General features: G+C 37.6%; 1 pseudogene; it reads right to left on the reverse strand.

The window, feature by feature from the left end:
- Positions 1-1,317: 1,317 nt before the first annotated feature.
- Positions 1,318-5,046, reverse strand: LOC141440204 (uncharacterized; annotated as a pseudogene).
- Between the last annotated feature and the right edge of the window lie 21,768 nt (positions 5,047-26,814).

The raw sequence follows: 26,814 nt of genomic DNA on the forward strand, positions 1-26,814 counted from the left end.
AAATGGCAATTTGTTTTATCATTTGTTTAATTGTAGGTATAGATAGACGATAGATAGGTATAAACTTAATTACAGACAATACAAGTTCAGTTTTTTGTACCCTGTATAAAAGCATAATTCGAAGCTAAGATATATTGTATCCTTTATAATGTAAGTCAACTATTTCATTATATATTTTTTCTGGAAGAGCCTGAAACAATAAAAAATGTATCGAAAGTTCGAGACTATGCCCACTAGCACGTTTCGTAACCAACCGTCACCGTCGCTGTTATAATACAAGGTACCTCGGGCCAGCTTTTCTCGGGCTAAAAACTCGTTAATAAGGGTTTTCCAGAAATAAGACCAAGCTAGATCGATTTGTCATCCCCGAAAACCCCACATACCAATTTCATCGAAATCGTTGTAGCGGTTTCCGAGATTCTGATTATATATAAACGAGTACTACGCCCGCGTAGACTTCATTTATCGCTACCCCGCGGGAACTGCAGGTATGTAGTAGGTCCGCCCGGATTACGACCACCATCTTGCTCGCTAAACCTTCCGTGAAGCAGCAGTGCTTGCACTGTTCTGTTTCGTCGTGGAGAGTAAGACAGCCGTGAAATTAAAGGCACTTGAGGCATAGTAAAAGAGGAAGAGTAAGTTCACTACGAACAAAAGTACATCGAGCAGCCACAGGGCGCCACGCCGTACAAAATACGCGTTCTTGAATCTACATAGGCGCGACGACGTCTGTACACGCGTCAATGTGTGCGTAAGCTGCACAGGGCTGACTATTGCAAAAACCGTAATAGCACTATAAGTGCTACCAATGACATTTAAAGTACTCATATGTAGGTATGGCTTCATCATCAGCCGAAGACGTCCACTGCTGGACAAAGGCCTCCCCTTAGAACGCCACAATGAACGACAACTTGCCACTGCATCCACCGGTTTCCGCTACTCTCACGATGTCGTCAGTCCACCTGGTGGGAGGCTGCCAACGCTTCGTCTTCCAGTTCGTGGTCGCCACTCGAGGACTTTCTCCCCAACGGTTATCCGTTCTTCGAGCGATGTGGCCTGCCCATTGCCACTTCAATATGCATATTTTTCCAGCTATGTCAGTGACTTTAGTTCTTCGACGAATTTCCGTATTCCGGATTCTATCGCGCAAAGAAACTCCAAGCATAGCTCTCTCCATAGCTCGTTGCGTGACTTTGAGCCTCTCTAAGAGGCCAACAGTCAAGGACCACGTCTCAGCGCCATAAGTCATCACTGGCAACACACACTGGTCGAAGACTCTAGTCTTCAGACACTTGCGGAATATTGGACGAGAAGACATCACGAAGTTTCCCGAACGCTGCCCATCTCCGAGTTGGATTCTTCGGGCGACCTCTTTGTCGAAGTTGGACCTACCCAACTGGACAACTTGTCCAAGGTAAACATAGTGGTCAACAACTTCGAGTACATCGTTCCCAACGAAACCGGCACGGGTGTGACATGGACATTTGACATGATTTTAGTCTGTCCATGTTCATCTTAAGACCCACCTGTGGGAGACGATACTGAGGTCACTGAGCATAGTATTGAGCTCCTCCAGCGACTCCGCCATTATGACTATATCATCGGCAAAACGAAGATGGGTGATGTACTCGCCGTTGATATTGATGCCGAACCTGTTCCAGTCCAAGAGCTTGAAAACGTCCTCCAACGCATTTTGTGAACAGTTTCGGAGAAATAACGTCTCTGTCTCACACCTCGCTGCAGTTGGATTGGTGTGTACTCTCGTCCTGCACCGGATCGACATAGTGGCGCTGCTGTAACAAACTCTTTAACACCTCGATGTATCTATAGTCAATATGGCATCGCTGAAGGGACTGCAGTACAGCCCAGGTCTCGATTGAATCGAAGGCTTTTTCATAGTCGACAAACGCTAAACATAGTGGCCGATATACTCCTCGGTCTTCTGTATAATCTGGCGGAGCGTGTGAATGTGGTCTATGGTGCTAAAGCCTTTACGGAATCCAGCTTGTTCGGGAGGCTGGAAATCATCAAATCTTCGCTCGAGAGACGATTCGTAATGACCCTCGAAAACAATTTGTATACATGACTCAGGAGTGAGATGGGTCTATAGTTCTTCAATAAGGTATTGTCGCCTTTTTTGAAGAAGAGCACCACCACACTCCTGTGCCATGCTTCCGGCGTGGTACCCTCGAGTATGACGGAATTAAATATCCTCTGGAGGACTACAAGTACCGGTTTACCACCCGCTCTCAGAAGTTCTGTCTGATTCCGTCATCCCTCGGAGCCTTGTTGTTTTTAAGTTGTTTGAGAGCCACTCTAATCTCGTACAGGCTGATATCTGGGATGTCTTCAGTGTAATGACGGGTTAGTTTAGCTCTGGTATCTTGAGCTGCACTACAACGGGCTTCTGTGTCGAGGCATATAACTGTTCGTAAAACCTTTCGAGCTCTCTCAACAACTCCGGTTTCGATGAGATGATACTGCCATCGTCGATCTTCAACTTAGTCATTTGGCTTTTCCCAATAGACGAATTCTTTGCAAACACTTTAGAGCCCTGGTTCCGCTCAATTGCTTCCTTAATACGTGCAGTATTAAAGGCACGCACATCGTGTCGCATGGATTTTGAGATTCGCCTATTAAGTCTGCCATATTCCGACATGTCAGTTGAAGATTGCAGCCTCATCTCGTTCCGAAGTTCCATTAATTTAATGGTTTCATTGGAGAGCTTCTGAGGTCTTTTCCGGCGCGGAGTCTTGAAGAACTGGGACCCACGACCTGAACAGTTTCTACCAGCCCGTTGTTGATCTCGTCCGCTGTTTTGCATTCGGCTAGGCACTGGAAGCGATTATGCAATAAGAGTTGAAAGCTTTCGGGGTTCTGGATTTGGGCAGGACAAGGACGGAGCGTGGACTTCACAAGACGTGACCGTTCTAGCTTCACATTAATATTCAGTGTGCCTCTGACAATACGATGATCACTTCCGGTTTTCACCCTGTTGATCACAGAGACATCACTGAATATTCGCTTCTTGGTCGTCATAATGAAGTCAATCTCATTTCTGACTGAACCATCGGGGCGATCCACGTCCACTTCCTGGATGGTCGCTTCTGGAAAAAGGAGTTCATTACGTAGAGCTCCTCCTTCTCCAAGAAGTCGACCAGCCGCTGGCCCTTTGGTTCCGCTGCCCATAACCGTACGGCTCCACTCTCAACTCATCGCCATTCTGAGTGCCCACCTTAGCATTGAAGTCCCCCATAACAACGGTGAAGTATGTCTCGGAGGAATGTATGGCTTGAGAGATTTCTTCATACATAGCCTCTACTTCATCGTCAGGGTGTGTCGAGGTTGGCGCATACACCTGGATACCTTCAACGAATACCTATCGGTGATTCTGAGTATCAGGTATGCTACCCTGCTCGACACACTATCGACTTTTACCACGTTATTAATGAGGGACTTGCGGACGAGAAACCCGACACCACCCTGAGACTTTCGGTCTCCTTCCCGGAAGAAGAGCATGTTGCCAGACTCCAGGATTATCGTATCCTGCCCCTTTCGTCGGACTTCCGATAATCCCATGATGTCCCAACGCAAACTACTCAATTCTTCCTCCAGCTCAATGATTTTCTCGTCTGTCCTCAGCGTTCGAATGTTGTGCGTGGATGGTAGCGAGGAGTCACCCGGAGATTCTTCGCACCCCTTGCTCCTCTGTAACCTGGCCCGCTACCAAGGCCAGGGATAAAGGAGCTGCGGGGACTAGGGGCCGCGGCTTATTTGTACCTATCATTTTTTATTTGGGGGGGGGGGCTAGTAGTACTAGTAGGTATGGCTTAAATATGTGCAAATAAATGTAGCCGTTAATCTTACCTATTTCGGGGGTATTCTGGCAAAACAGAATAAGTGCAATTTTTTTAAAGGTACATACATAGGCATACTCAATGTTTTCTGCTTTATTTATCTTGGAAAACCGTATAAAAAATTAAAATTGTGCACTTATCCGGTTCTGCCAGAATATCCTCGATTTATTTAAACCTACTTAAAATGTGTCTGTCTGCGTATTTTAAGCATTATTATTTTCATTACAATAGATATACGACTACAAACTTAAAAAAAATCATTCGGTAGGTAGTTATTTCATGTATTAATCGCGTTAATTTCAGAAATCACTATTTATTTAGAAATAGGAAGTAGGTAGGGTACCGTTACGATTTCGCAAAACTATTGCTCCCGAACTTAGTGCCGTGCGGCCGACATACATCGCGTTGCGCACCCGACTGCTTTCCTGCGGTTTTCCTGCAATCTGCGCTTGAGGGTGGGGTAACTCGAACCGGTGCGGGGCGGAGCGTGGCCATTCTTTACGTTAGTACTATTATATATTCTGTGGCGCAGCTTAAATTTTAATGTGTTTGCGCCGACTGGCCGCGGTACGCACGCACCCGCCGCAACGCACACACTGATAATTTAAAGAGTGTTAAGTTATCTTTAGTCAAGTCAAGGCTGCGCTGCCGTCAGTGCCGTTTGCCGTACGTTGCTCGTCTCGCGCTCTCTTCGCGATCACCTTTTACGTTCGCGTTCTCGTATTTACGTATTTTTTTGTACTGCAAGTGGGCCTTGGACTCAGTTCTGAGTTATGGGTTAATAGTTTACGGAGGAACTTTTAAAACAAACTTAGATAAAATACTTAACCTACAACTTGACTAGTTAAGACGATTGTAAATAAGAAAACTAAAGAAAAAAAAATTAATAAACATTATGACGTACTTTTTGAGAAATGTAAGATACTACCTGTACATGATAAATTTTGATATTTGTTAGCCGTTAGCCAGTATAAACGACCAGAGTTCGAAACGCTTAAAATATACTCCCGTAACCTAAGAAATTTGCCGTTATTGCGCAGAAAATATACCGAACCGGGAGCAAATAACTATTATGGTAAACGGAAACGGACTCGGGCCTACCTGTTACCCATGTTCGTTCCACATGTTCCCGGTACAGCCTTGTTAGCTTCCGCCGCATTCCCCTAGCATAACCGTAATAGTAATGCATTTCTGCGTAGTCACGTGAAGTAAACATGATCACTTACACGCAAACTCAAGTCCAGTTAATGCCAAGTCGTCGATTCCAGGTAATAACACTAATCCAAATCGTAATGCAAGTCAAAGTCCATATGAATAGCCAAAATGATTAGGGAAACGAACAATTAGCAGTATTAAAATACAAACATACAAATTAAATTAAAATAAAATAAATTATATCGTAGGTATTGTAGTAGGTACATGAAAGTTCAGTCAGAAGGTGAGCTAACCAGGCGGGAGTCGGGGCGCGTCGGTAGGACGTGCGTGGCGAGTAAGGTGGTTGTTTGTGTGCCGACTGCCGTCCGTTGGCCGTGGCCCCGCGTGGTTAGCTAAAAATGCTGATTACAAAATATCTGGCAGAAGTGTCTGCACACCAGGAATACTTATTATTTACAATTATTTGTATTAAATTATTTCTACATGATTTTATTATTATTTATTTGATCTTTGTATGACACCACGAATTTACGGATTTAGGACTTAATGTTTTAAGGGCCACTTGCACAGACCAGGGCTAACTAGGTACATAACCCCGAGTTAACTACTAACCCAGGGTAGTAGTGTCAAAATGTATGGAACTCTCATCCCTAACTCGGGTTAACGATTTAATTTTTTAACCCAAGAGCGTGTTAGCTGGCCTAAAGGACTTAAAAAGTTAAGTGTAAAAAAACTGCACCCGTAAAAACCTTAAACATTTCTGACCTACATATTAACTAAAATATACCTAAGAACTTCAAATTCATGGCATGTAGGTAAACTATACAGGAACCTATCAACTGTAATTTAAATCTAAATATACTCACAGATTCTTTTGCTAATATGTAGAACGGCGTTCGTCTTTTGTAAGTTAAATGATCTGTGTTAAATCGAAATTTACTCGTAGTTACAGTTACAATCAGCATCTAAAAATAAATAAACTAAATCAGTGTTTTTACTTCATTGATACTTTTATTACCGATAGTTGTCGTTAATGCCCAAGCTATAGAGGTATACTGTCGATGTGCCTATTGCGCTATCAATACTTAGAATTTATACGAGTATTTCGGCGTATTATTGCTGTGCGTTTTCTAATTAAGAATATTAATTTTACGCTTCGTCTTTTATTATAATGCGTCATGTAATTAGGTGCAAAAATGGATGCGGTTCACTTATACATATGTTGTATAAAATCGAATGTCATAGTACTTTAGTTTCGCATAACAACCTTGAGCAGAATCATCTTACCACCGAATTAGTTTTTACATATATTTTTTTACATACTATACTGAGCGGCAAAAAATCTGGTCTTAAAATGTATGCAGAATCGGTAATTTTGTATGAAAGGTGGGCCAAATTTTGTGCCGCTGAGTATATCATTTCCATGGACGTACCTACTACCTTAGCGGGACCAAGCACTTGCATACTAACATCCTGAATTTTTTCAAATTTTTCCATCCACCGGTTTAGATTTGGGGGGGGCTCGATTTTCATGAAAGTTTGCACTTTAAAGTTGAATATTTCGCAAACAAACCACTGAATCGAAAAATCGTTTTAGCAAACTCCTTATGGTTTTAAAATACCTATCCAACAATACCCACACTATAGGGTTGGATGAGAAAAAAAATCACCCTCACTTGACGTCTATGGGAGGTACTCTAAAAAAAATTTTTTTTTTTGATTTTTTTATTGTACCATTTTGTCTGCATAGTTTACATATATATTCGTGCAAAATTACAGCTTTCTAGCATTGATAGTCCCTGAGCACGGACAGACAGACAGACATGGCGAAACTATAAGGGTTCCGTTTTTGCCATTTTGGCTCCGGAACCCTAAAAACGGAATCCCTACAAGATCAAGGGAATCAAAATTTGTAGGGTATTTAGTATGGGTTCGGTACTGAAGGCCTTACTTGCATTTAACCTTGACGAGCAAAGCACCTTAGTTGTATGAGTGATAGAAACCCAATATAAAGTATATACCTACATAAGTGAGGTAGACGACTCGTCCACTCTTGCTGGCTCGTGCTGAGATACCGACTTCAAAATTGTAGAATATTTTTTCATGGTTTTTTCGTAGTCAGTCCAATTTTTGGTATAAAATTTTATTGATATTGATTTGAAATCCCTTAATGTTTTTGTTTTAATATTTAGTTATAAACTTACATTAATAATAAATGATAAAAAAATCAGCACATCAAACATGTATTTCCAGCTACCAATGCCCAAATTTCCCATTAGCAGCGGACGTCGGAAACCTTTTACAAGCCGACGAGCAGTATTTCTGAAAATAATAAGTTTTGGTAAAATTTCATTTTTATAAAATTCAGCGTTTTTTCCTGACTATACTTTTTGTTGACTGTACTTCCATTGTCACCCAAACTACATTGCATACCAAATTTCAAGTCGATACCATACACCGTTGAAGAGTTCTGTCCTGCGGAGACAATCCTGGCTACCAGATTATTGTATTGTCGCGCAATTTACATAATTAAGCCCAAGATAATCCGACTACTAGAAGAGGGTCAAATTTAACTTGCAATATTTGACTCGTAATTGTAAGTTATACAAGTTTGTTTTTTTATAATCTTTATTGTCCAGAAAGGAAATACAAAAGGTTAAAAAAATGTGTTAAGTACAAAGGCGAACTTATCCCTGAAGGGATCTCTGTCAGTCAACCTTCGAGAGCAATCAAAATAAGGATCGACAAATAGAGCAAAACATTTGAATAAATATAAATGCTTGTAATTCCTTAATACCTGAATATATACAATACATAAAACTATAATATATTTGTAACTAAATATAAAATAAATAAATACACATATTACCTACATAACTACATTAATAGCACAAGTAAGTATAAAGAATAGTTAATAGTTATTAAATAATCAAGGAACAAGTGTGAGCCACATCTTCTTCAATGTCTCCCTGAACGAGTATACGGAGGAAGATTGTCGGACGGCGGTCGGCAACCGATTCCACCCACAGCCTAGCCGCATGCACAGAGAAGGATTTAGAGTAGCTCATGGATGCGGTGGAAGGAGATGCTAGAAAGAGATTGGTACTTGACCGGAAACGATGTTGGCTGCCTTCAGCTAAGTAGCTTAATCGCTCGGAAAGATATAAAGGAGCCGAAGGATTAAAAAGAATGTTGAATTAATGTCAAAATGTGGACGTTTCTACGGTCTCTGATAGGTAACCATTTAAATTGCGCGCGAAACTGCAAAAGTTCGCCCATATCTACTGTTGCAAAAGCTCTCCCATGGTTTAACGACGAATGCGCTCAAGCTGAAGCTATTAAGCACTCTGCTTTCTTGCTGTGGGCTAATGCTCGCTGTCGGAAAGCTCCGAATGTACACGTTAAGAAGCATCTCTTCAACAAAGCTGCTAAGTCCTGTAAGAAGGTCATATGGAAAGCGCGATTCATCCATGTTGGTCATATCGGTGCCAAACTTGCTTCCTACCCCTCTGGGAGTAAAGCGTTCTGGTCCTTAGCCAAATTTGTGAAGTCCAATTTCTGTCGTCCGGCAGCGGACTGCAGCGGAGAAGGAAAACCTGTTTTTTTCTCTGTTTGCGGAAAATTCGCGTCTTGATGTAGTAGTGCAGCGCCTCCCTCCATTCCTCACTGTGGTACGTTTATGCTGGAGGTCAAAATACACCAGAGGGAGGTTTTAAGAACGCTGGGTTCTCTGGACGTGAACAAAGCTAGTGGCCCCTACGGTATACCTGCAATTGTTTTAAAGACTTGTGCTCCGGAACTATCTCCTGTTTTACACGTATGTTCAGGCTCTCCCTCAGGATGATGCAAGTCCCGGTATCTTGGAAGAGTGCTAGTGTGCAGTCAGTTTCCAAAAAGGGCACGTATCGCAATCACCTCCATACTATGCAAGTTAATGGAGCGTGTATTGAATGCCAAGCTTCTGGTATATCTAGAAGGTAACGATCTCCTTAGTGACCGCCAATACTGGTTCCGCTGAATCGGTCCACTGCGGACCTTCTGGTATATGCCACACACCTTTGGAGCGAAGCTGTTGAGAAGCATGGCGAGTCTCTTGCTGGGTCTCTTGACATTTCCAAGTCATTCGATAGGGTCTGTTACAGAGGCTTCTTGGCAAGCTCCCAGCGTATGGGATTCCTCCTGTCCTATGCTCATGGATCTCCGATTTCCTGCGGCACTGATCTATTCGACTGATATATTTGACGGATGCTCAACTGATCTCATGGAAATCAACGCCGGGGTGCCTCAGGGATCGGTCCTCTCTGCAACTCTATTTCAGCTGCACATCAACGATTTGCTCATACCCGCCCAACCAGCAAAATCCCTCTTACAACCATCTCAAGACTATAAATTTTCACTCTAATATTGGTTTTATATCATCGTATAAGCCTGGATTTGGGCACAAATTATAAGCGTATTTATTTTAACATCGTCCTAATATCAGTCTTATTGAATACTGTTCGCATTTACAATAATCTTTACAAAACTAATTTAAGCTGCCTTAGGCTAATATCGCTTTTACGTAAGTATTTTGTAAGCCTGCATAGGCTTATATTGGTCCAACGTTAGAATCTTGTGAGCCTAAACAAGCTTATTTTGATTTTATGTACGACCATACGAAATTTTGAAACATTCCGCGTGCATTATGCTCGGTGAGTGAACTGCAGCGTGGCAGAATAAAATATTGTAGTGACAAACTGAATGCAAGTATAATAATAGTAGTAATATTAATAACGTGTTTGTTATCATTGGTGGTTCTTTATGTTGCGCGGTAAGTATTTACGTTGGAACATATTATTTACTGTAAAGTAGACCCTGTTTTACGCTTCAAATTTCATGCGCCCACTCAAATAATCAATTAAAATAGTATTTTCTATTCTCGTATATTTTTTTATTTCTATAATTGTAGTGAAAATGATGCCATTGTTATAGTTGCACTTTTCCAGCGCACTATTAGACTATTGTAAGATAATTTACTCTAATATTAGCATTCTGAATACCAATGGTACGGCCATGTTGAATTAATTTAGGGTTCCTTGCTTTACCTACATAAAACATGAACTGTTTAACCTTTACCTGATTTTATCCTAATCACTTGATTACTTGACTTTATAAAAACAAATATACTAAAAGTTTTTACTTTTTATTTAAGTGACAACGTTGGTGATATAAATGGCTGAATATAGGTACTTATGGATTTAGACCGTTACTTGACCAAGAAAGACTTCCGTATGTTAAAGAATTTAACATGGCCTTGGAAAGAAACTCATTTCTTGTTGAGTGAAACGTGTCACGGATGCGGCCATTACAATAACGTTTTTTTCAGTTCCTATCTTAGTAGTGACAGTAAATCCTTTTTCAAGCTGATTCATTTCACTAACAAAAGGCCCCGGATAAGCATCTAAATTTGATGGATTTACATCTCCTGAGTAAATATCTGTAAAAGAAGATGAAAACCATAAAATCAAACAAATATTAGTTAATTGTTCACATAGGGAAATAATATAAAGAAAGCCTCAGATTGCGGGTATTTGGCCCGAGCCGAAGGCGAGGGCTATAAACAAGCTATCTGAGTAAATTAAGATTGGTTTTTTGGAATCTTTTTGTATTTTTTATTTCAATTCCAAATAGCTATCTGAGGCTTTCTTTGTAATTTCCCGTGGCGAGCATATGATTTTACATCTTCCTCTGGGTGTAAAATGGCAATTGCCATGTAAATATAATTACAACCCGAAAGGATATTTGTGCGAATTACCTACTCAGGCACAAAAAGTGCTACTTTGCGCACTAGTGTGGAAAAGTATACGCCATTTCTAGAAGAGATATAGCATGCATTTTTCCGTGATATAATAATTTCTTGATGGCCACAGCAATCTCTGGAATTGGGTTTTGCGACTTATACAGGTTGAATTCTAATTAGGCGTTGATACGAAAGCGTATGCATATACTGATTAGTAACAAACAACTTTTCCAAAGAACAAAAACTTTAGAAAAATGTGTTTTTTTGAATTATTTATACTTTAAGTCAATGCCCAACTGAAGTGTAAATCACTTTTTAAGGCAAAATCTTTTTCATAATAGGTTTCGTCCTCGGTCGAAGATTCATTTTCACTGACATGATCTATGTCACAGACTGAATCTCTGTCCTCTATATCGACTTCTTGCATGAAATAAAATCCTGCAGAACCCTCACCAATATCTTTCTCAACACTTAACTTGTCTGGTGTTTTTATGTTATGCTTATATTAGGCTGACATTCTTACAAAAGCATTTATCAAAACCATTATAAAATCAAATGAACTAATATCATTCTAATATCTTACTAAACTATTGCTATTGATCTTATAATAGCTTTAAACAAGATCAAAAAAGTATACGCTTATAATGTTCTTATGTTATGCTGATATTAGTCTGACATTCTTACAAGGGCATTTATCAGGACCATTATAAAATCAAATTAACTAATATCATTCTAATATCTTACTAAACTATTGCTATTGATCTTATAATAGCTTTAAACAAGATCAAAAAAGTATACGCTTATAATGTTCTTATGTTATGCTGATATTAGTCTGACATTCTTACAAGGGCATTTATCAGGACCATTATAAAATCAAATGAACTAATATCATTCTAATATCTTACTAAACTATTGCTATCGATCTTACAATAGCTTTAAACAAGATCAAAAAAGTATACGCTTATAATGTTCTTATGTTATGCTGATATTAGTCTGACATTCTTACAAGAGCATTTATCAGGACCATTATAAAATCAAATAAACTTAGAGAGTGCATAAGAACAGATATTCTCAAGTACAATGAGTCTTCGTAAATGTTATTGTAGGAGTAAGAGGCTTATAATAGTATTATAAAATGAGCTTATATACATATATGAGACTAGGTTATAAGATAGAGAGTTCTTGAGTCTGTACTAGCTTATCTAAGGCTAATATAAGAGCAGTAACATGTTCCAAAACAATTATAAGAGCGCTATAAGCCCACCACTCTCATAAAGTGCGCAATCCAAGACTTTTTTGCTGGTTGGGCGGTGTCTTTGGATACGCAGATGACAGCACAGATGCGATCGGTTCACTCAGGGAGGCTATGGTACGGCGGATGAATTTGGCCTTGAAGGCTGTGTCCGACTAGGGCTCGGCCAACTTGGTCCAGTTCAGTGCTGCCTACACAGGCGTGTCTGTTTCCGCTAAGCGGAGACCGTTCACTTTGGCTCCTACTTTCCAGAATGTTTATTGTACTCAAAAACAAGTGCTACAAGTAACATAAACTTAAGTTTGTACAAAAAGATCTTAAGTAAGTGGTCGAGCTTTCGACCCCTAAACTAGGTTTAAACCTGTGCCTTAGGGGCTTGAGTTCGTCCGAAATTAATGACTTAAACACACATGTTCATGGACAATGTAACAGCACATTAATCAGTAGTAAAAATGAAATATAATAATATGACAAAAATAATAATAGGACGTCATCCTTCGGAATTTTTGTTCAGTAGTGATAGGTTTCAATGGGATGAACGTTGGGATACTTACAATTTAACTTTAATAGTTGAGGTATAGATATGTCATTGTGATTTTAAGTGTAGATCTTGTTGCCCAAACACTTAAGTTATCTTTACAAAAAAAAATCTGTATCATAGTAAGATAGACCCTGGAGCCATTTCCGTAATTTGACATTCGAATTTTGACAATGGGGACAAGATTTCAAATTATTAATTTTATTGTAGAGACGAGAGCCTTGTGCAGCATTCTGTCGACGAGCAAACGCCGTACGGCAGTGGACGATTTTACATACAACAGCTTTTTACTCTTTACAAAGCGCAGGTAAGATCGTGTATGGAATACTGCTGTCACTTGTGGGACAGTTCCGCCAAGTACCAGTTAGCCGCGTTGGATTCGGTGAAGCGCCGGGCCCGAACTCTTTGGTGACAGTCCGCTGATCGGGAACAAGTTGCAGAGCCTCGAACACCGTCGTAGAGTTGCTTGTCTGTCTGTTTTTTACCAGATACATTTTGGTGTGTGCGCAGGAATTACATGATCTAATTCCTCCATCTCCATTTTGCCAACATATTTCCAGACGGGGGGAAGCGTCTTCACCTGTATGTAGTTGGTGTTCCATTAGCCCGCACAAAGCGGTTTGCGTCGTTTTTCATAATGCGAACTGCTAAGGAATGGAATTCGTTTCCGTCGTCTGTATTTACGGATAAATACAATTTAGGGCTCTTCAAGGCTAGAGTGAATAGGCTGTTACTGAACCAGTGAGATACACCTTTGGCCTCATCTGCACTCAACATTGTAAAAAAAAACATGATCATATTTACGAAGTCCAAAAATGTACCGAATATACACGTTCTGGAGGCGATCAAGCTTGTCAAGCAGCCTATCAGTCAGATCCAGGTACCCAACATCACCATAATCGAGTATCTGAAGCAAAATAGATTGGGTCAAACTAATTTTGATCTGTAGCGGCAGAAAATTTTGCAAGCGCCTGAGGGAGCGAAGTGAGGCAAAGAGTTTCCGACTGACCTGAGCAACCTGAGCCGACCAGAAGAATGTCAGGTTCATGGTGATTCCCAGATTTCTGACAGTAGGCGAAAGAGGAATAACAATACAATCTTCATAATTATCTTACCGTTGTTAGAATAGAATAGAATAGAATGGAATAAGTTTCTTTCTCTGAATATGGTACAATTGTTGGAATTATTATATTGTGTTCAGCATATCCTGCCCATATAGGCGTAGAAATATTATTTTTACAATTATTATTTTATAGGGAAAAACATTGAATTAAGCTATGGTCTGTTTTTTAATCCGAGATACTAAATTGACGTTTCATGTGTTACCTGTTTTTTTCGTCTCATAAATATAGTGATGTGCCGCAACCGGTTATCACCGAAAGACTTCGATGGTATGGTACCTATGTTATAAAGGGTGTCCCAAAAGGACGCAAGATTTGAAATTGATGAAAAACACATATTTTTTTGCGTTATAATATATTTGTATATAAAATCTTGAAACACATAAAATAGGGTTATTCGTAGAATAATACGTCAGGAAAATGTCCTCCTAGGCTTTGCTGGCACATACGCACTTTTTTGTCAAAATTTTCTATGACCATTTTGCATAGATGGGGCTGAATTCTCCAATGCAGCGTCGAATTTCCTCTTTTAAAGCATTGCCATTTGAACGGCTTGTTTTTGGACGACCAGTGGAATGTACATCATGAATTGATCCACCGTAACGTAGTTATTTCTGTTTATATGTAGTCTTTTATACTTATGCAAAGTAATGAAATGCTAATTAAATTTATGCCAACTAACCGTTATGCCAATCCACATTATGCGCATTTACATTATGCGTCTTCAGTTATGTGAATAAATAATTATGCGAAATAACGTTATGCCAATTTAAATTAGGACAACTAATTTATGCGAATTAATATAAACCCGTATATTACCCGTGTGGTGTCGGGTTAGAATAACAGCTCTCCATTTCTTCCGTGGATGTCGAAAGAGGCGTCAAAGGATATAGGTTAAGGTATACCGTAGGCGACAGACTAACTTAAAACCTAAAATTGCTAAAAGTGGCTCCGAAGCGGTAACGTTTCGTGTGCTCTGCCTACCCCATTCGGGAATACAGGCGTGATGTTTGTGTGTGTGTGTAATATAAACCATTTCTTACGACATCGCCTTTGTGGTTTCGGTTCGCATAAATTAATTTTCCTAATTGAATTTTTTCTCTTATCAAGCTATGCGATGTGAATGGCTTTTTCCGGAAAAAAATATTCCGGATTAGTTTTGTGATAAATAAGTGACTAATATGAAGCGCGTCAAAGTTCGGGAGTAAACCCCTGGCATGACGTCATGGGACTGCTCCCGAATTTTCTGTGTCGTGCCTGTACAGTCAATAAAAGTATAGCCAGCAAAAAAGCTTGTACCAGGAATTATGTTTTCAACCGACATCAAAAAAGGAGGAGGTTCTCAATTGTGATTGTTACGCGATAACTCCGTCAATTGTGGGTCGAATTTCAAAATTATTTTTTTGTAGTAAAGGACACACTTTCGCGGTAGTTCCATTTACACAAATCCAGGATCTGATGATGGGATCTTAGAGATATGGAGGGCAACCTCGAATTTTTAAAGCACACATAGCGATTTTGGCATTTTTGATACCAAGTCAAGTACCAATTTACATTCAGAAAGTATCATTTAGTCAACTGGACCTGATAAATAAGACCGTAGATACAGGAACTCTGTTATAACATAATATAACTATATCGTGTTTGAGCTTAATGAAATCGTTGTGAGATGCATTATGACCACAAACCATGGAAAAAAAATTAACAAAAAATGGAACCGACTTCAAAAACCTTGAAAATATTTTTCTACTACTTTGAAGTCGGTGCCTCAGCAAGAGCCAGCAGGAGTGATTGAAGCCCAATATATGATATGTGTGATGGAGGAAGTCAGCATGATTGCGCCTCATTGGGCCTCAAAATGAACAGGGACAAGACAAAGGTCATGTCTAGGTCACTCCATGTGGTGTCTAGCCCTGTTTTGGTTGAGAATTCGGTTCTTGAAGTTTTTGACGCGTATGTATACCTAGGACAAACCGTCAAATTAGGTAAGTCCAAGTACGAGAAGGAGGTCAATCGTCCAATCTAACTCGGATGGGCAGCGTTTGGGAAACTCCGCAATGTCTTTTCGTCCAAAATTCCTCAATGCCTTAAGACGAAAGTCTTTAACCAATGTGTGTTGCTAGTGATGACATAATTATGGTTCCGAGCAGGGACCGGACAACCCTTTCCGCGAGAAAAGCCTTTCAATGGGCATCCCTTAAAACACGGCTAACCCATTGAAAGACTTTCCAGTTTGAACTCCTAGCCCATGCAATCCCTTAATAAGGGTTACCCTTATCATTTAGCGCTTTATAAAGCTTTCCCTTGAGTAATGTCGTAGTTGAGCCTTGCGTGAAAGAGACAGAATTAGTATATATTCTACGCTAGTGTAGCCGCCGCCGACGATCGCTTACTATTGGATTCGGAGTAATATGTGCTTTATGAACAAGGTAGACGATTTAAATTAGCATGCTTATATGCTAAAAGGGAAACCATTTTATAAGGCTAGCCCTTATAAGCGATATGCAAGATGTTGGTGAGCGGATAAGGGTTTTGTAAGGGTATTGAGATACCGATTACTCAAATAGGTTAGCGTTTATATAAGGGGTTTAAAAGCAAATTGAAAGGGTTTTCGTCGGGCAAAGAGTATGGTGAGTTAAGCTTTATGCAAAAACCCATACAAAACCCTATGTAAGGGATAGCGGGCCGGTCCCTGGATCCGAGACGTGGTGCTTTACTGTAAAGTAGGCCTTATAAATAGGCTCAGAGTTGCTCAGCGAGCTATGGAGAGAGCTATGCTTGGGGTTTCTCTACGGGATCGAATCAGAAATGAGGAGATACGTAGAAGAACAAGGGTCACCGACATAGCCAATCGAATTAGCTCAGGCCATATAGCACGGAGAACAGATGGCCGTTGGGGCCGAAAGCTCTCGAGTGGAGGCCGCGGATCGGCAAGCGCAGCGTAGGACGACCAACGAGATGGACGGATGACCTGGTTAAAGCCGCGGGTTTCAGGTGGATGCAAGCCGCTGCCAACCGAAGCAACTGGAGGTCTATGGGGGAGGCCTATGTCCAACAGTGGACGTTCCTACGGCTGAGATGATGATATAATATGTAGATGAGGTAGACGACTAATATAGTTCCACTCCTGCTGCATCGTGCTGAGGCACCGATTTCAAACTAGTAGTAAATATTTTCAAGGTTTTTGAAGTCGGTTCCATTTTTTGTTAAAAAGTTTTTATCAAAATATTTGTTCAGTTTGTTCTTGTCAAGTTAATTTGATGTATATTATATGTGACCTCCTCCCGTTTAGTCAAGGAAACTGAATCACGCACCAGGGCGGAAACTATTCATAACCAATTTCGCTATGATTTCTTTGGTAAATGTGATGTCAGGGTCCATATCGGCTCGCACTTATTGGAAGTCCGAATGTAATGTTTGTCAGAACGATAGTTCGTTTGTCATAACTCTTTTTTCTCTGAATCCAATTATTGTCCAAAATTATTGTTAAACAAACCTAACCTAACCTATAGTTTTCTCTGAAAGCCATTTAAAAATTTCAGATAACTGTAAGGTTTCAGTGGGAAGAAAATTATGACAAACAATGGTTCGGACAAAAAATACGGTATGTAGCGAAGAGTACGCGAACTTTGGCGCTCCCGAGATGCCAACATGACATTAATAGCACAAAGGTTTCACCTTGGTACGTGATTAAGTTTGCTTGACTGTATATAATACTTAGTTAAATTTCTCACCTCATGTCCAACATGTTTATGAATATGACAAATATCGGAGTAAATGGACATCCACATATGAACACTATTGTTAAAGTAATTGAACAGCTGAAAAATAAAACCAATCAAAATGTAAGATAAAGTTATATCCTTAATGTGAGTTGGTACCTACCTTAGTACGTACAAATATTTTTGGAATTGCAGAAAAATAATTACAACCTAGACAAAATTATGTTTATTTGGAACGCAGCGTGCATTAAACCTAACATACCCGCACGATCGTATCAGCTGGCTTCGAAAGGGTTAAAAAAAATGTAATTGTAACCGCACTTCGTATTTTTTTAACGTTTAAACACTTAACGGCCAAACATCTCACACACGCCTTTTCCTTTTCCTATTTTCTTTTTTTTTCCTTTTTTTTTTCGCTTACTATTTCTGGACTTTAATAAAGAGTAATTGTATTGTATTGTATTGTACCTTTTTAAATTAGACGACAACATGAAGTTACGTTGACTTCTACACTAAAATGTATTTAATACTTTGTAATAGTGTCAACTGTTTTTTTTATTTTATTTGAACAAAATTCTATTTAACAGGTAGGGTTCCGTTAATGTATTAAGTAATGAAAAACAAATTTATTGTCTATCCATTTTTTGGTGCTAAAGCACATTTTATCTATAACAATGCCTATACCTAAAAACAGTACCATGCCTGACTGACAGACAATGCGCAGCCAAAACTAATAGTGCTAGAGACATGAAAATTTGGGTTACATAATACCTAGAGTATCATAGAGGTGCACTAAGGAAGGATTTTTCGAAATTCCTGTGAGAAAGCGAAATATCTAAACTTACTGTGTAGCGTAGCATCAAATCAAAGACGCACTCCGTTCCGTGTCTATTATTGGAAAACTGAGTGAATGCACCGACGAATGCCTAGGTACATAAGTACATTACAGTTTGTTTCTCTGAAACTACTGCATGAGCTGATTTTTAAATTATTTTGCCAATAGAAAGCTACACTATTTCTGACTGACATGTGCTATTTTTATTTTTCGAAGAAATCATAGTAATCTCAAAGAAATGATTATGGTCTAAGAACTTAAAATCAACCTTCACCGGTCTGATATAGAATGAAACGTATTTTAATTTTAACCATTTCATCGATTTTGGTATCAAGATAAACTGCATACCTACATAGATTTAAAAAAACTTGTACTTATCAGTTCGAGAATCGAAACTGTTGTTGAAACATAAAACTTACATTATTAAAGAATATGAATCACAATGCATTTTTAACCGACTTCAAAATAAAAGGAATTCGGTTGTATTTTTTTTATGTTTGTTACCTCAGAACTCCGTCATTTATGAACCGATTTGAAATTTTTTTATTCGTTCGTCTAAGAATGCTTTCAATTAAGTCTTATAAGCACCAAATCAGGGTCTGATGATTAGATTCTAATGAAATCGAGGGAACTCTTCAAATATTGTAGGAACACCAATGGTAATTTTGATATATTTAGGAGTAACTCGTGCATTTGCTCTTGAAAATCATAATTTGGTGAAGTGGAACTGATGATGAAGACCACAGTTGACCATCGGAGTTACTACTCAATAACAAGTACTGCACGGGTTGAATTTCAATTACTTTAACGCAGTTGCTAAGCAACTTAAGCAATTTAAGCTCATCGTTATTCATATGGTAAAAAGGAACAGGCGATGAAGCACCAGGACTCCTCAATAATGAACGTCTCTGCATCGGAAAAGCAATTTTCGTAAAAGGTGACGAGCAATTGACATTAAACTATTGTATCTTAGATATTTTACACTAAAAAGCATGAAAAAATATTTTATAACAAAAAATCATGAAAATAATTTTCTAGCAGTCTGAAGTCGGTGTCTTAGTATGAGTATCAAGATACTCGTATAGTTGTAGGTGAGGTAGATGATTATAGGTCCAGTCCACTCCTGCTGGCTCATGCTGAGACACCGACTTCAGACTGCTAGAAAATTATTTTGTAGTCGATTCTATTTTTGTTATAAAAGTTTTATTCATTCTAGATATCGTGTTTCAAAGTGACATTTATTGCGACCTACACAATCGATATCCAAACTTAAATAATGTAATTTTCATCTTTCAAACCGGCCGGGTTCGATTCCCGAACTGAGAATAAAGTTTTTTTTTAAACCTATGTATGTACTTTTTCTTCTTACTTAAATCGATGACAAGGTTCCTAAGAAAGATCTTCATAATACTGTACAGGGTGGGTCAACATTTTTGCACATTTGAAACATGATAGAAATAAACTACTTGTGGGCAACACCAAGCAACTATAAGAAAGTTGTTCTTTTTACCCATTCATTCATTTCCGCATCCACGGTATAATTAAAGTCATTCCCTTACTTTGGGACTAGGTCAATTGGTGTGAATTGTCCCTTGATATTTATATTTATTATTTATTATTATTCCCTCACTCTCTCTCTCCGTTCATCTATGAAAACGTGTAATTGTGCTATCAAAGAAATAAAATTCTATTTTATTAGAATCAGTGATTTTTATTATATAATTAGGGAAACAAGAAGACGCAGCTCCCAAAACACTACTCATGTTATAATATTTTATATTTCATTCATTCAACCTAAGTATTAACTATTGAATCCATTTTTTCTTAATTATATCATCTAGATGGCCACCATCTCATCGATGGCAGTCTTGCAATCAACTACGTAAACTTTGAAAATTTACTGGCACATGCTGCGCGGGATGATGGCTATCTCATGGTGTATGTTTTGCTTTAATTGGGTATTGATATTGGTTTATTATGGCAAACTAGACACTTCCCCACAGAAAAAAAAATCGCAAGGTGTAAGGTCTGGGTTCCATAGAGGCCATGAGACCTCTGCGAGAAATCAATTTGTTTGGAAACATTTCTTTGACTACCGATAAAATCATGTTCAACGTATGGCATGTTAAACCACCATATCCTTCTGTTGTGTCCTTCAAACTCATGCAACAGGATCCCAAAAATTATTTCAACATCTTCATGTATTCCACTGAAATCACAGTTACGTTTTTTTCCTCCATTATTTTCAAAGAAATACGGAATTCATAATTTCTTTTTGAACGTGGCTGCCTTTTTTGTATAATATTGATTTTTAAACCAGTTTGCTCGAACTTTTCGACCCAAGATTTAATAAAATTCACACTCGGGCAGACGTGCACTCACTTACATGATGTAAGTTGTATTCAATTCTAAACAGGCGTCGTACAGTAACGTTGAAATGGTTGTTTTTATAAAATTGTATAACACGGAAAGCACCCTGTTTTCCCGATGAACGCTCCCTTTTAAAAAAATGCATGAAATGACACAATTTCCCGGCAACTATCCGCCTCTAGCTCTGACAGTTTTCGAAAAATTCATTGTTGCTATTTGCAAAAATGTTTGGCCCACCCTGTATTATAGTCTTAGACTTTACAGGTTGGTTTTAGTTTTTATTTTTCTTTGCTTTTAAAGAGGGAAGATTTTCTACCTAAATAATAGTAACTACAATCTTATATCTAGGTTGGCAACGCATCTGCAATCCCCCTGGTGTTGCAGGTGTCTATGGGCGGTGGTGATCTCTTACCATCAGGAGACCCACTTGCTCGTATGCCATCCAATCGAATAAAAAAAATGTAGTACTTACCAAGACTTTTCATCTTGTTGTGTATAAAATCGTCTTTGACAGTGGGAAGTCTGTACTCGCGCTCCCAGCAAGGCACGTGCATATTCAGCAAAATGCCTTGATTATAATCTGTTTTCATCCTACACATCAATAGTACATTGTGTATTGAGGGCCGTAAGAAGGGATTACTAACAGAGTCTATTAGAAGCCCAACGCCGAAGGCGGAAGGCTTTTAATGACTCGAATTTGTAATTCCTTTGCTGCCCGTTATACACGAGATGATTTTCATCACATTGCGAGGAAATAATGCAAAAATAAAAATTAAGTATTTTGTGTCTAACTAAACACTTCAATCAATCAATTGTGTTGTTGCAATTTTATAAAAATAAAATGTTCCTGTAAAATTAAATCAGTTAAATAACTTGGTTGATCATTAAATTTCATGAAAACTTTAGTAATAATCTTTACGTTATGTCCCTATATATTCTGAGATCTCATATACTTATTCCCTTTGGTTAGGGTAAGTAATTTTATAGTAAGCATAAGAGAAGTACTGAAATGTGTTAAGTTTATAAAAAAATGTATTGATTTATCTTGTAATATTTATTGCTAATGCATAGACTGTTCAAATGGTATTTTTTACTGTTTTAATAATTTTAAACTAAAATTTATGTAATTATTGCATAATCCTTTAAAAGTAGTGGTCTCCTAGACCTCAACATAGGTTTTTTTGTGTTTCTGAAACAGGACGTAAGTAGTTAAGGGTTAAAACACATTTGCATGTGTCGTCGCGGACTAGCCAGATACATAAAAACTTGTACTTAACTGCCTTTCCTCAACCACGGTCATGTGATATACCTAGATATTATCCTAGCACGAACGAAATGTTGTAAGAGTTTGACCAAATAAAAACATCGACAGTCCTGTGTTATCGATAAATACATACCACTTCAACGACAAGACATACCTACCTACCTACATAGACGCCGCGTGCCACCGATCTTGTTCAAATTGAATGTAATTCGTATACTTGTTTAAAAAAATACACTTTGGGAAAAAAATGGGTTTGGGAAAAACTACATGATGTGAGATTCTGCGTCAAATGACAACATTTAAAAATAAAGTTTTTTTTCTTTTTCGCGTTTATAATAGCTGGTTAAAAATTAGACTACCCGTGTTTCTCGGTTTTCCTTTATTTTACTTAAATTCATCGTTATTAATTTATTAAAGAAATGGTTATTAATTAAAAAGACCGTATATATACAAAGTTAGGAATACTGATGTCGTGATCTTAGCATGATAGATAATAAATTTTAAAAAAGTTACTTTAAACAGAACAGTAATGGAACTAACCATTCGTTGCCGTTCGTTCACGAATTACTTATTTTGCGTTTGCTGCTTTGCATCTGCTTTGAGTTTCTTTCTAATCTATATCTATGTTTATATATATAAAAAAGAAGAAACTGACTGACTGACTGACTGATTGACTGACTTATAGATCAACGCACAGCCCAAACCGCTGGCCTAGAAACTTGAAATTTTTACAGTGGTTCTTTTTATGATGTAAAAGAGCAATAAGAAAGGATTTTTAGAAATTTATCCCCTAAGGGGGTGAAATAGGGGGTGAAGTTTATATGAAATTTTCTCATTTCTGGCCGTAGAGGTATGAAATAGGTAGGTATATAAGTTCTCGATTACAATGAAAAATTAGCTGTGTAGGTGTAATGGATAAAATTCCCCCTAAAGGGGTAAAATAGGGGGTAATGCTAATGATTGTATGGAAATTTTCTCATTTCTGGACTTAGAACTATGAAAATAGGTATACAAGTTCTCGATAAGAATTAAAAGCGTTTTCCTCTTCTAATAGCTTTACTATATCTGGTAGTTTATAGCCTCCAAGTATTGTTTGAACTTAGACACCATCTACTGAACACCTTGTAGCTTCGTAAATTCTTGAGGTAGTTATTCTTCCCTGCCGAAGGGTATGCCAAAATACACTATTAGCTTGCTGTCTGGTTTCTGATTCAATGGCACTCTTGACTTATGATGTCAAGTAATATGATAATAAGCTATTTATTGGCAAAACATTTCAAATTGTCCCAATCAACATCATTGGTGCAGTTGTTTGATTTGTATTTAAGGAAAATATCAAATACACTATACTCGTATTGGCCCAGTGTTTGTTTTGGCTGATTGATTATAATTTAAAAGTAATGAATTACTAATTTTTCTTTTTTTGCACTCATCTAAAAAATAAGTCCAAGTTGGGTGTAATAACAGCCGAATAATATAATATATATGTGTGTTGGCAGTGATGACATATGGATCAGAGACGTGGTGCTTTACTTTAGGCCTTATAAATAGGCTCAGAGTTGCTCAGCGAGCTATGGAGAGAGCTATGCTTGGGGTTTCTCTACGGACCGAATCAGAAATGAAGAGATACGTAGAAGAACAAGGGTCACCGACATAGCCAAGCGAATCAGCTCGTTGAAGTGGCAATGGGCGGGCCATATAGCACGGAGAACGGATGGCGTTGGGGCCGAAAACTTCTCGAGTGGAGGCCGCGGATCGGCAAGCGCAGCGTAGGACGACCACCAACAAGATGGACGGATGACCTGGTTAAAGCCGCAGGTGTAGGTGGATGCAGGCCGCTGCCAACCGAAGCAACTGGAGGTCTGTGGGGGAGGCCTTTGTCCAACAGTGGACGTCCTACGGCTGAGATGATGATGCTGATGAATATAATATAATGTGGCTTATTATACAACAAATGGTGTGTTTGCAGCCACCTTCACTAGCTGTACAGTCGGCACATTTCGCATTATCTATAACATCTTGTTCTTCGTTTATAGTAGCCAACACACAGTGTACATTTTGGTACGACTCTATGTTCAGGCATAACTTTGCATTGAACGTAACAAAGTGAATTTTCACGTCGCACTTCGACATATCCCACACAAACATGTTTCTACTGTCTAGAGGATATGAGAACCTTCGCTCTTCGAATTGCCGCCACATTGAAACAGTCATTTTCCCGCATGAATTGTAACAACATAAATTCGTTGACTTTGGGCAGATTGCGACTATCCGCTTTTACAAATCCGTCAGTCACTTTCATTTTAAATGTTATTTATCTCAAAAGAATAGTATTACGAGAATCAAAAGCGTGTCGTTACGCGTTAGATAGAATCAAGTAATCGTCAGACAGATAAAAAATGGACATGACACTCATTACAATTTTTTATTTATTTCAATTCCTATGGTAATAAATGGACTAAGGGCAATATTAGTGTATTCCTATCATTCACGATCCAACTTTTTTTACTGTTTTTCCAGAATATAAAAAACCTACTGCATAAAAAAATTCAAAAATATTTTTATTGTAATCAGCGGTGTAAAAATCTACAAACGGTATTTTTATTTTACTAACTCAGCACATTTGAATTGTTGTCAATTTGAAAGACAATCTCGGTGTGTGCGTGTTATGGAGTGACCTATGGGATAATTCAATGACACAAAGAAATAAAGTTACGAATGTATTCCAAATTGTTTTGTGAAGTATGTAAAATATAAATAATTGTTAGTTTTGTTATTATTATTTATTTATATATTTGTCTTTGTATAACTTCTATGACGTTGAAGTGGTACTTGTCGATAACAGGACTCTCGATGTTTTTATATGGTCAAACTCTTACAACATTTCGTTCCTGCTAGGAAAGTATATGTGCAACGTAACGTTAACATTTCTATTATTTTGTTTCTATATGCCGAATTAGTGTCATTTTGCACTAATAATGCAAATACTTACATTATGAAGTAATAACAATTCCGTAAAATTTTAATGAAACATTCCTTCAGTATGACGGTAACACATAATGCCAAGCCAACTCATCGGAGCAGCCGATGGGATTACACAGCGTCATGAAGATGCCGTCCAATGTATCATACATGAATGAGTCTTCATAATGCGTGAAAATCCGGGCCTGAAAAAGTTTTAAGCGTTTTAATAAAGTATCCATCAAATACATAAATGTGAATATAGAATAGGCCAAGAAAAGGAGGAAAACCTGGAAATAATTATACAACTGTAATTTTCTTTTTCTATGATAATAATAAAGTACTGTTAGTTCTAGTTAAAATAAAAAGAATTAAACGTTTAAGGCTCCGAGTCAATGCGAAAAAATAAAAAACATATTTTAATTTTATGAGTATGTACAGCAAAATAAATAACTTTGTAATAGTATCTCTATTATGATAATGATGTTTGCATTCCAGCTAAAGTAATCAAAATCAAACTATTTAATCAATCAAGGCTTAAGTATCATTATAAAAGAAGGTTCAGTAAGTTTCACGTTTTTTGGCATATCTTGTCAGAAATTAGTAAAAACCGAAATTAAACAACAGGTTTGTCGTAGTTTGTACTTTGTGTGGTAAGTTCAAGTTGATTATATTTTGTTTTTTTTTTATTTATTTTTTATTTTGACTTTGTTTAATTTTATTTTGTTTGATTGAGTTAGATTTTTTGTTATTTTGTAATTTTTTTATTGTATATTGTTTTTTTTTAGTATTATAATTAAAATGAAAAATGAAGGCCAATTATTAATATTCAACAATTTATTATGAATAATAATATATTGTGTGTTGATAAATTATTAAAAATTAAACAGGTTCTCTATGCAGATTTCTACAGTCACAAATATGGGTGAGTAATGTTTGGAAAACCGAAATACATAACTAGGACTTTTAATAATTTATGCCGTTACATAATATTACTACTACTACTCATAATATTCATATTTTTTCTCACACACTTATTAATTAATATTAATGTTATTTGTGGCGTTATCTGGGAAAAGGTATCTTGTTGTCGGTATTGAGTTATTGATATCCCCATAATCTACATACATTTAGCTATCGAACCATGTCAGAAACATATGCATGTAAAATGTAGGTTTAATAGATATTTTTTAAAAAAAATTTAAAGCTCAAAAGCCAGAAAAGGTGATTATGAGAAAATTGAATTCAAACTTATACACCCAATAAAAGTATGTTATTGTTGGAAGTTACATAGATGACATGCTATTTAAGGAGTAGATTGTACGGGCTTTCAGGTTTCAAGAACAATTTTGTAATTGGACAACGGTTTTCCTATAGTTTACCTTGCCAAAGTGCATAAAGTAAAAAAAAAGGTTGATGGATTTTTTAAATTTTTTCTATTTATAGTATATTTCCATTGGATTTTATCGAAGGAAAAAATATTATGCGTAATTGGACACTTAATAAGAACTACTCCGTTTTGAATTAACGTTGTTTATTGTATAAAAAAAATACTTTAACAAAAATAGCTTTGTTGTTTACAAATGTAATTAAACAGTCAAAATCAACAAACTTTTATATTTAGTACGCTAAAACATAGCCAAATGAGACCAAATTAACTCAACAAATCTAAACAACTAGTTTTTTCAGTCTCAAAATTCAAGGTAAAGTTTAGTAAAAAGTTGGTACAATCACTATATATTTTCTAAAAGGTACCTTATCGTCGGTGGTAAAATATTTAGTGATTATGAAGTGATATCATTTGAAAACGTCTAATAACTTACGATTAATTTTAATAGTCTTAATTTAAAAACACTGTAGTATTAAAACTCTTACCAGAACCTATAATTTTGTCTCAACACACTAAATGATTAACGTATTTGAAAAGGTACCTTATTGTCGGACGTAAAATGTTTAGTGA

This window comes from Choristoneura fumiferana, chromosome 22 (assembly GCF_025370935.1).
Source record: "Choristoneura fumiferana chromosome 22, NRCan_CFum_1, whole genome shotgun sequence".
Lineage (NCBI taxonomy): Eukaryota > Metazoa > Arthropoda > Insecta > Lepidoptera > Tortricidae > Choristoneura > Choristoneura fumiferana.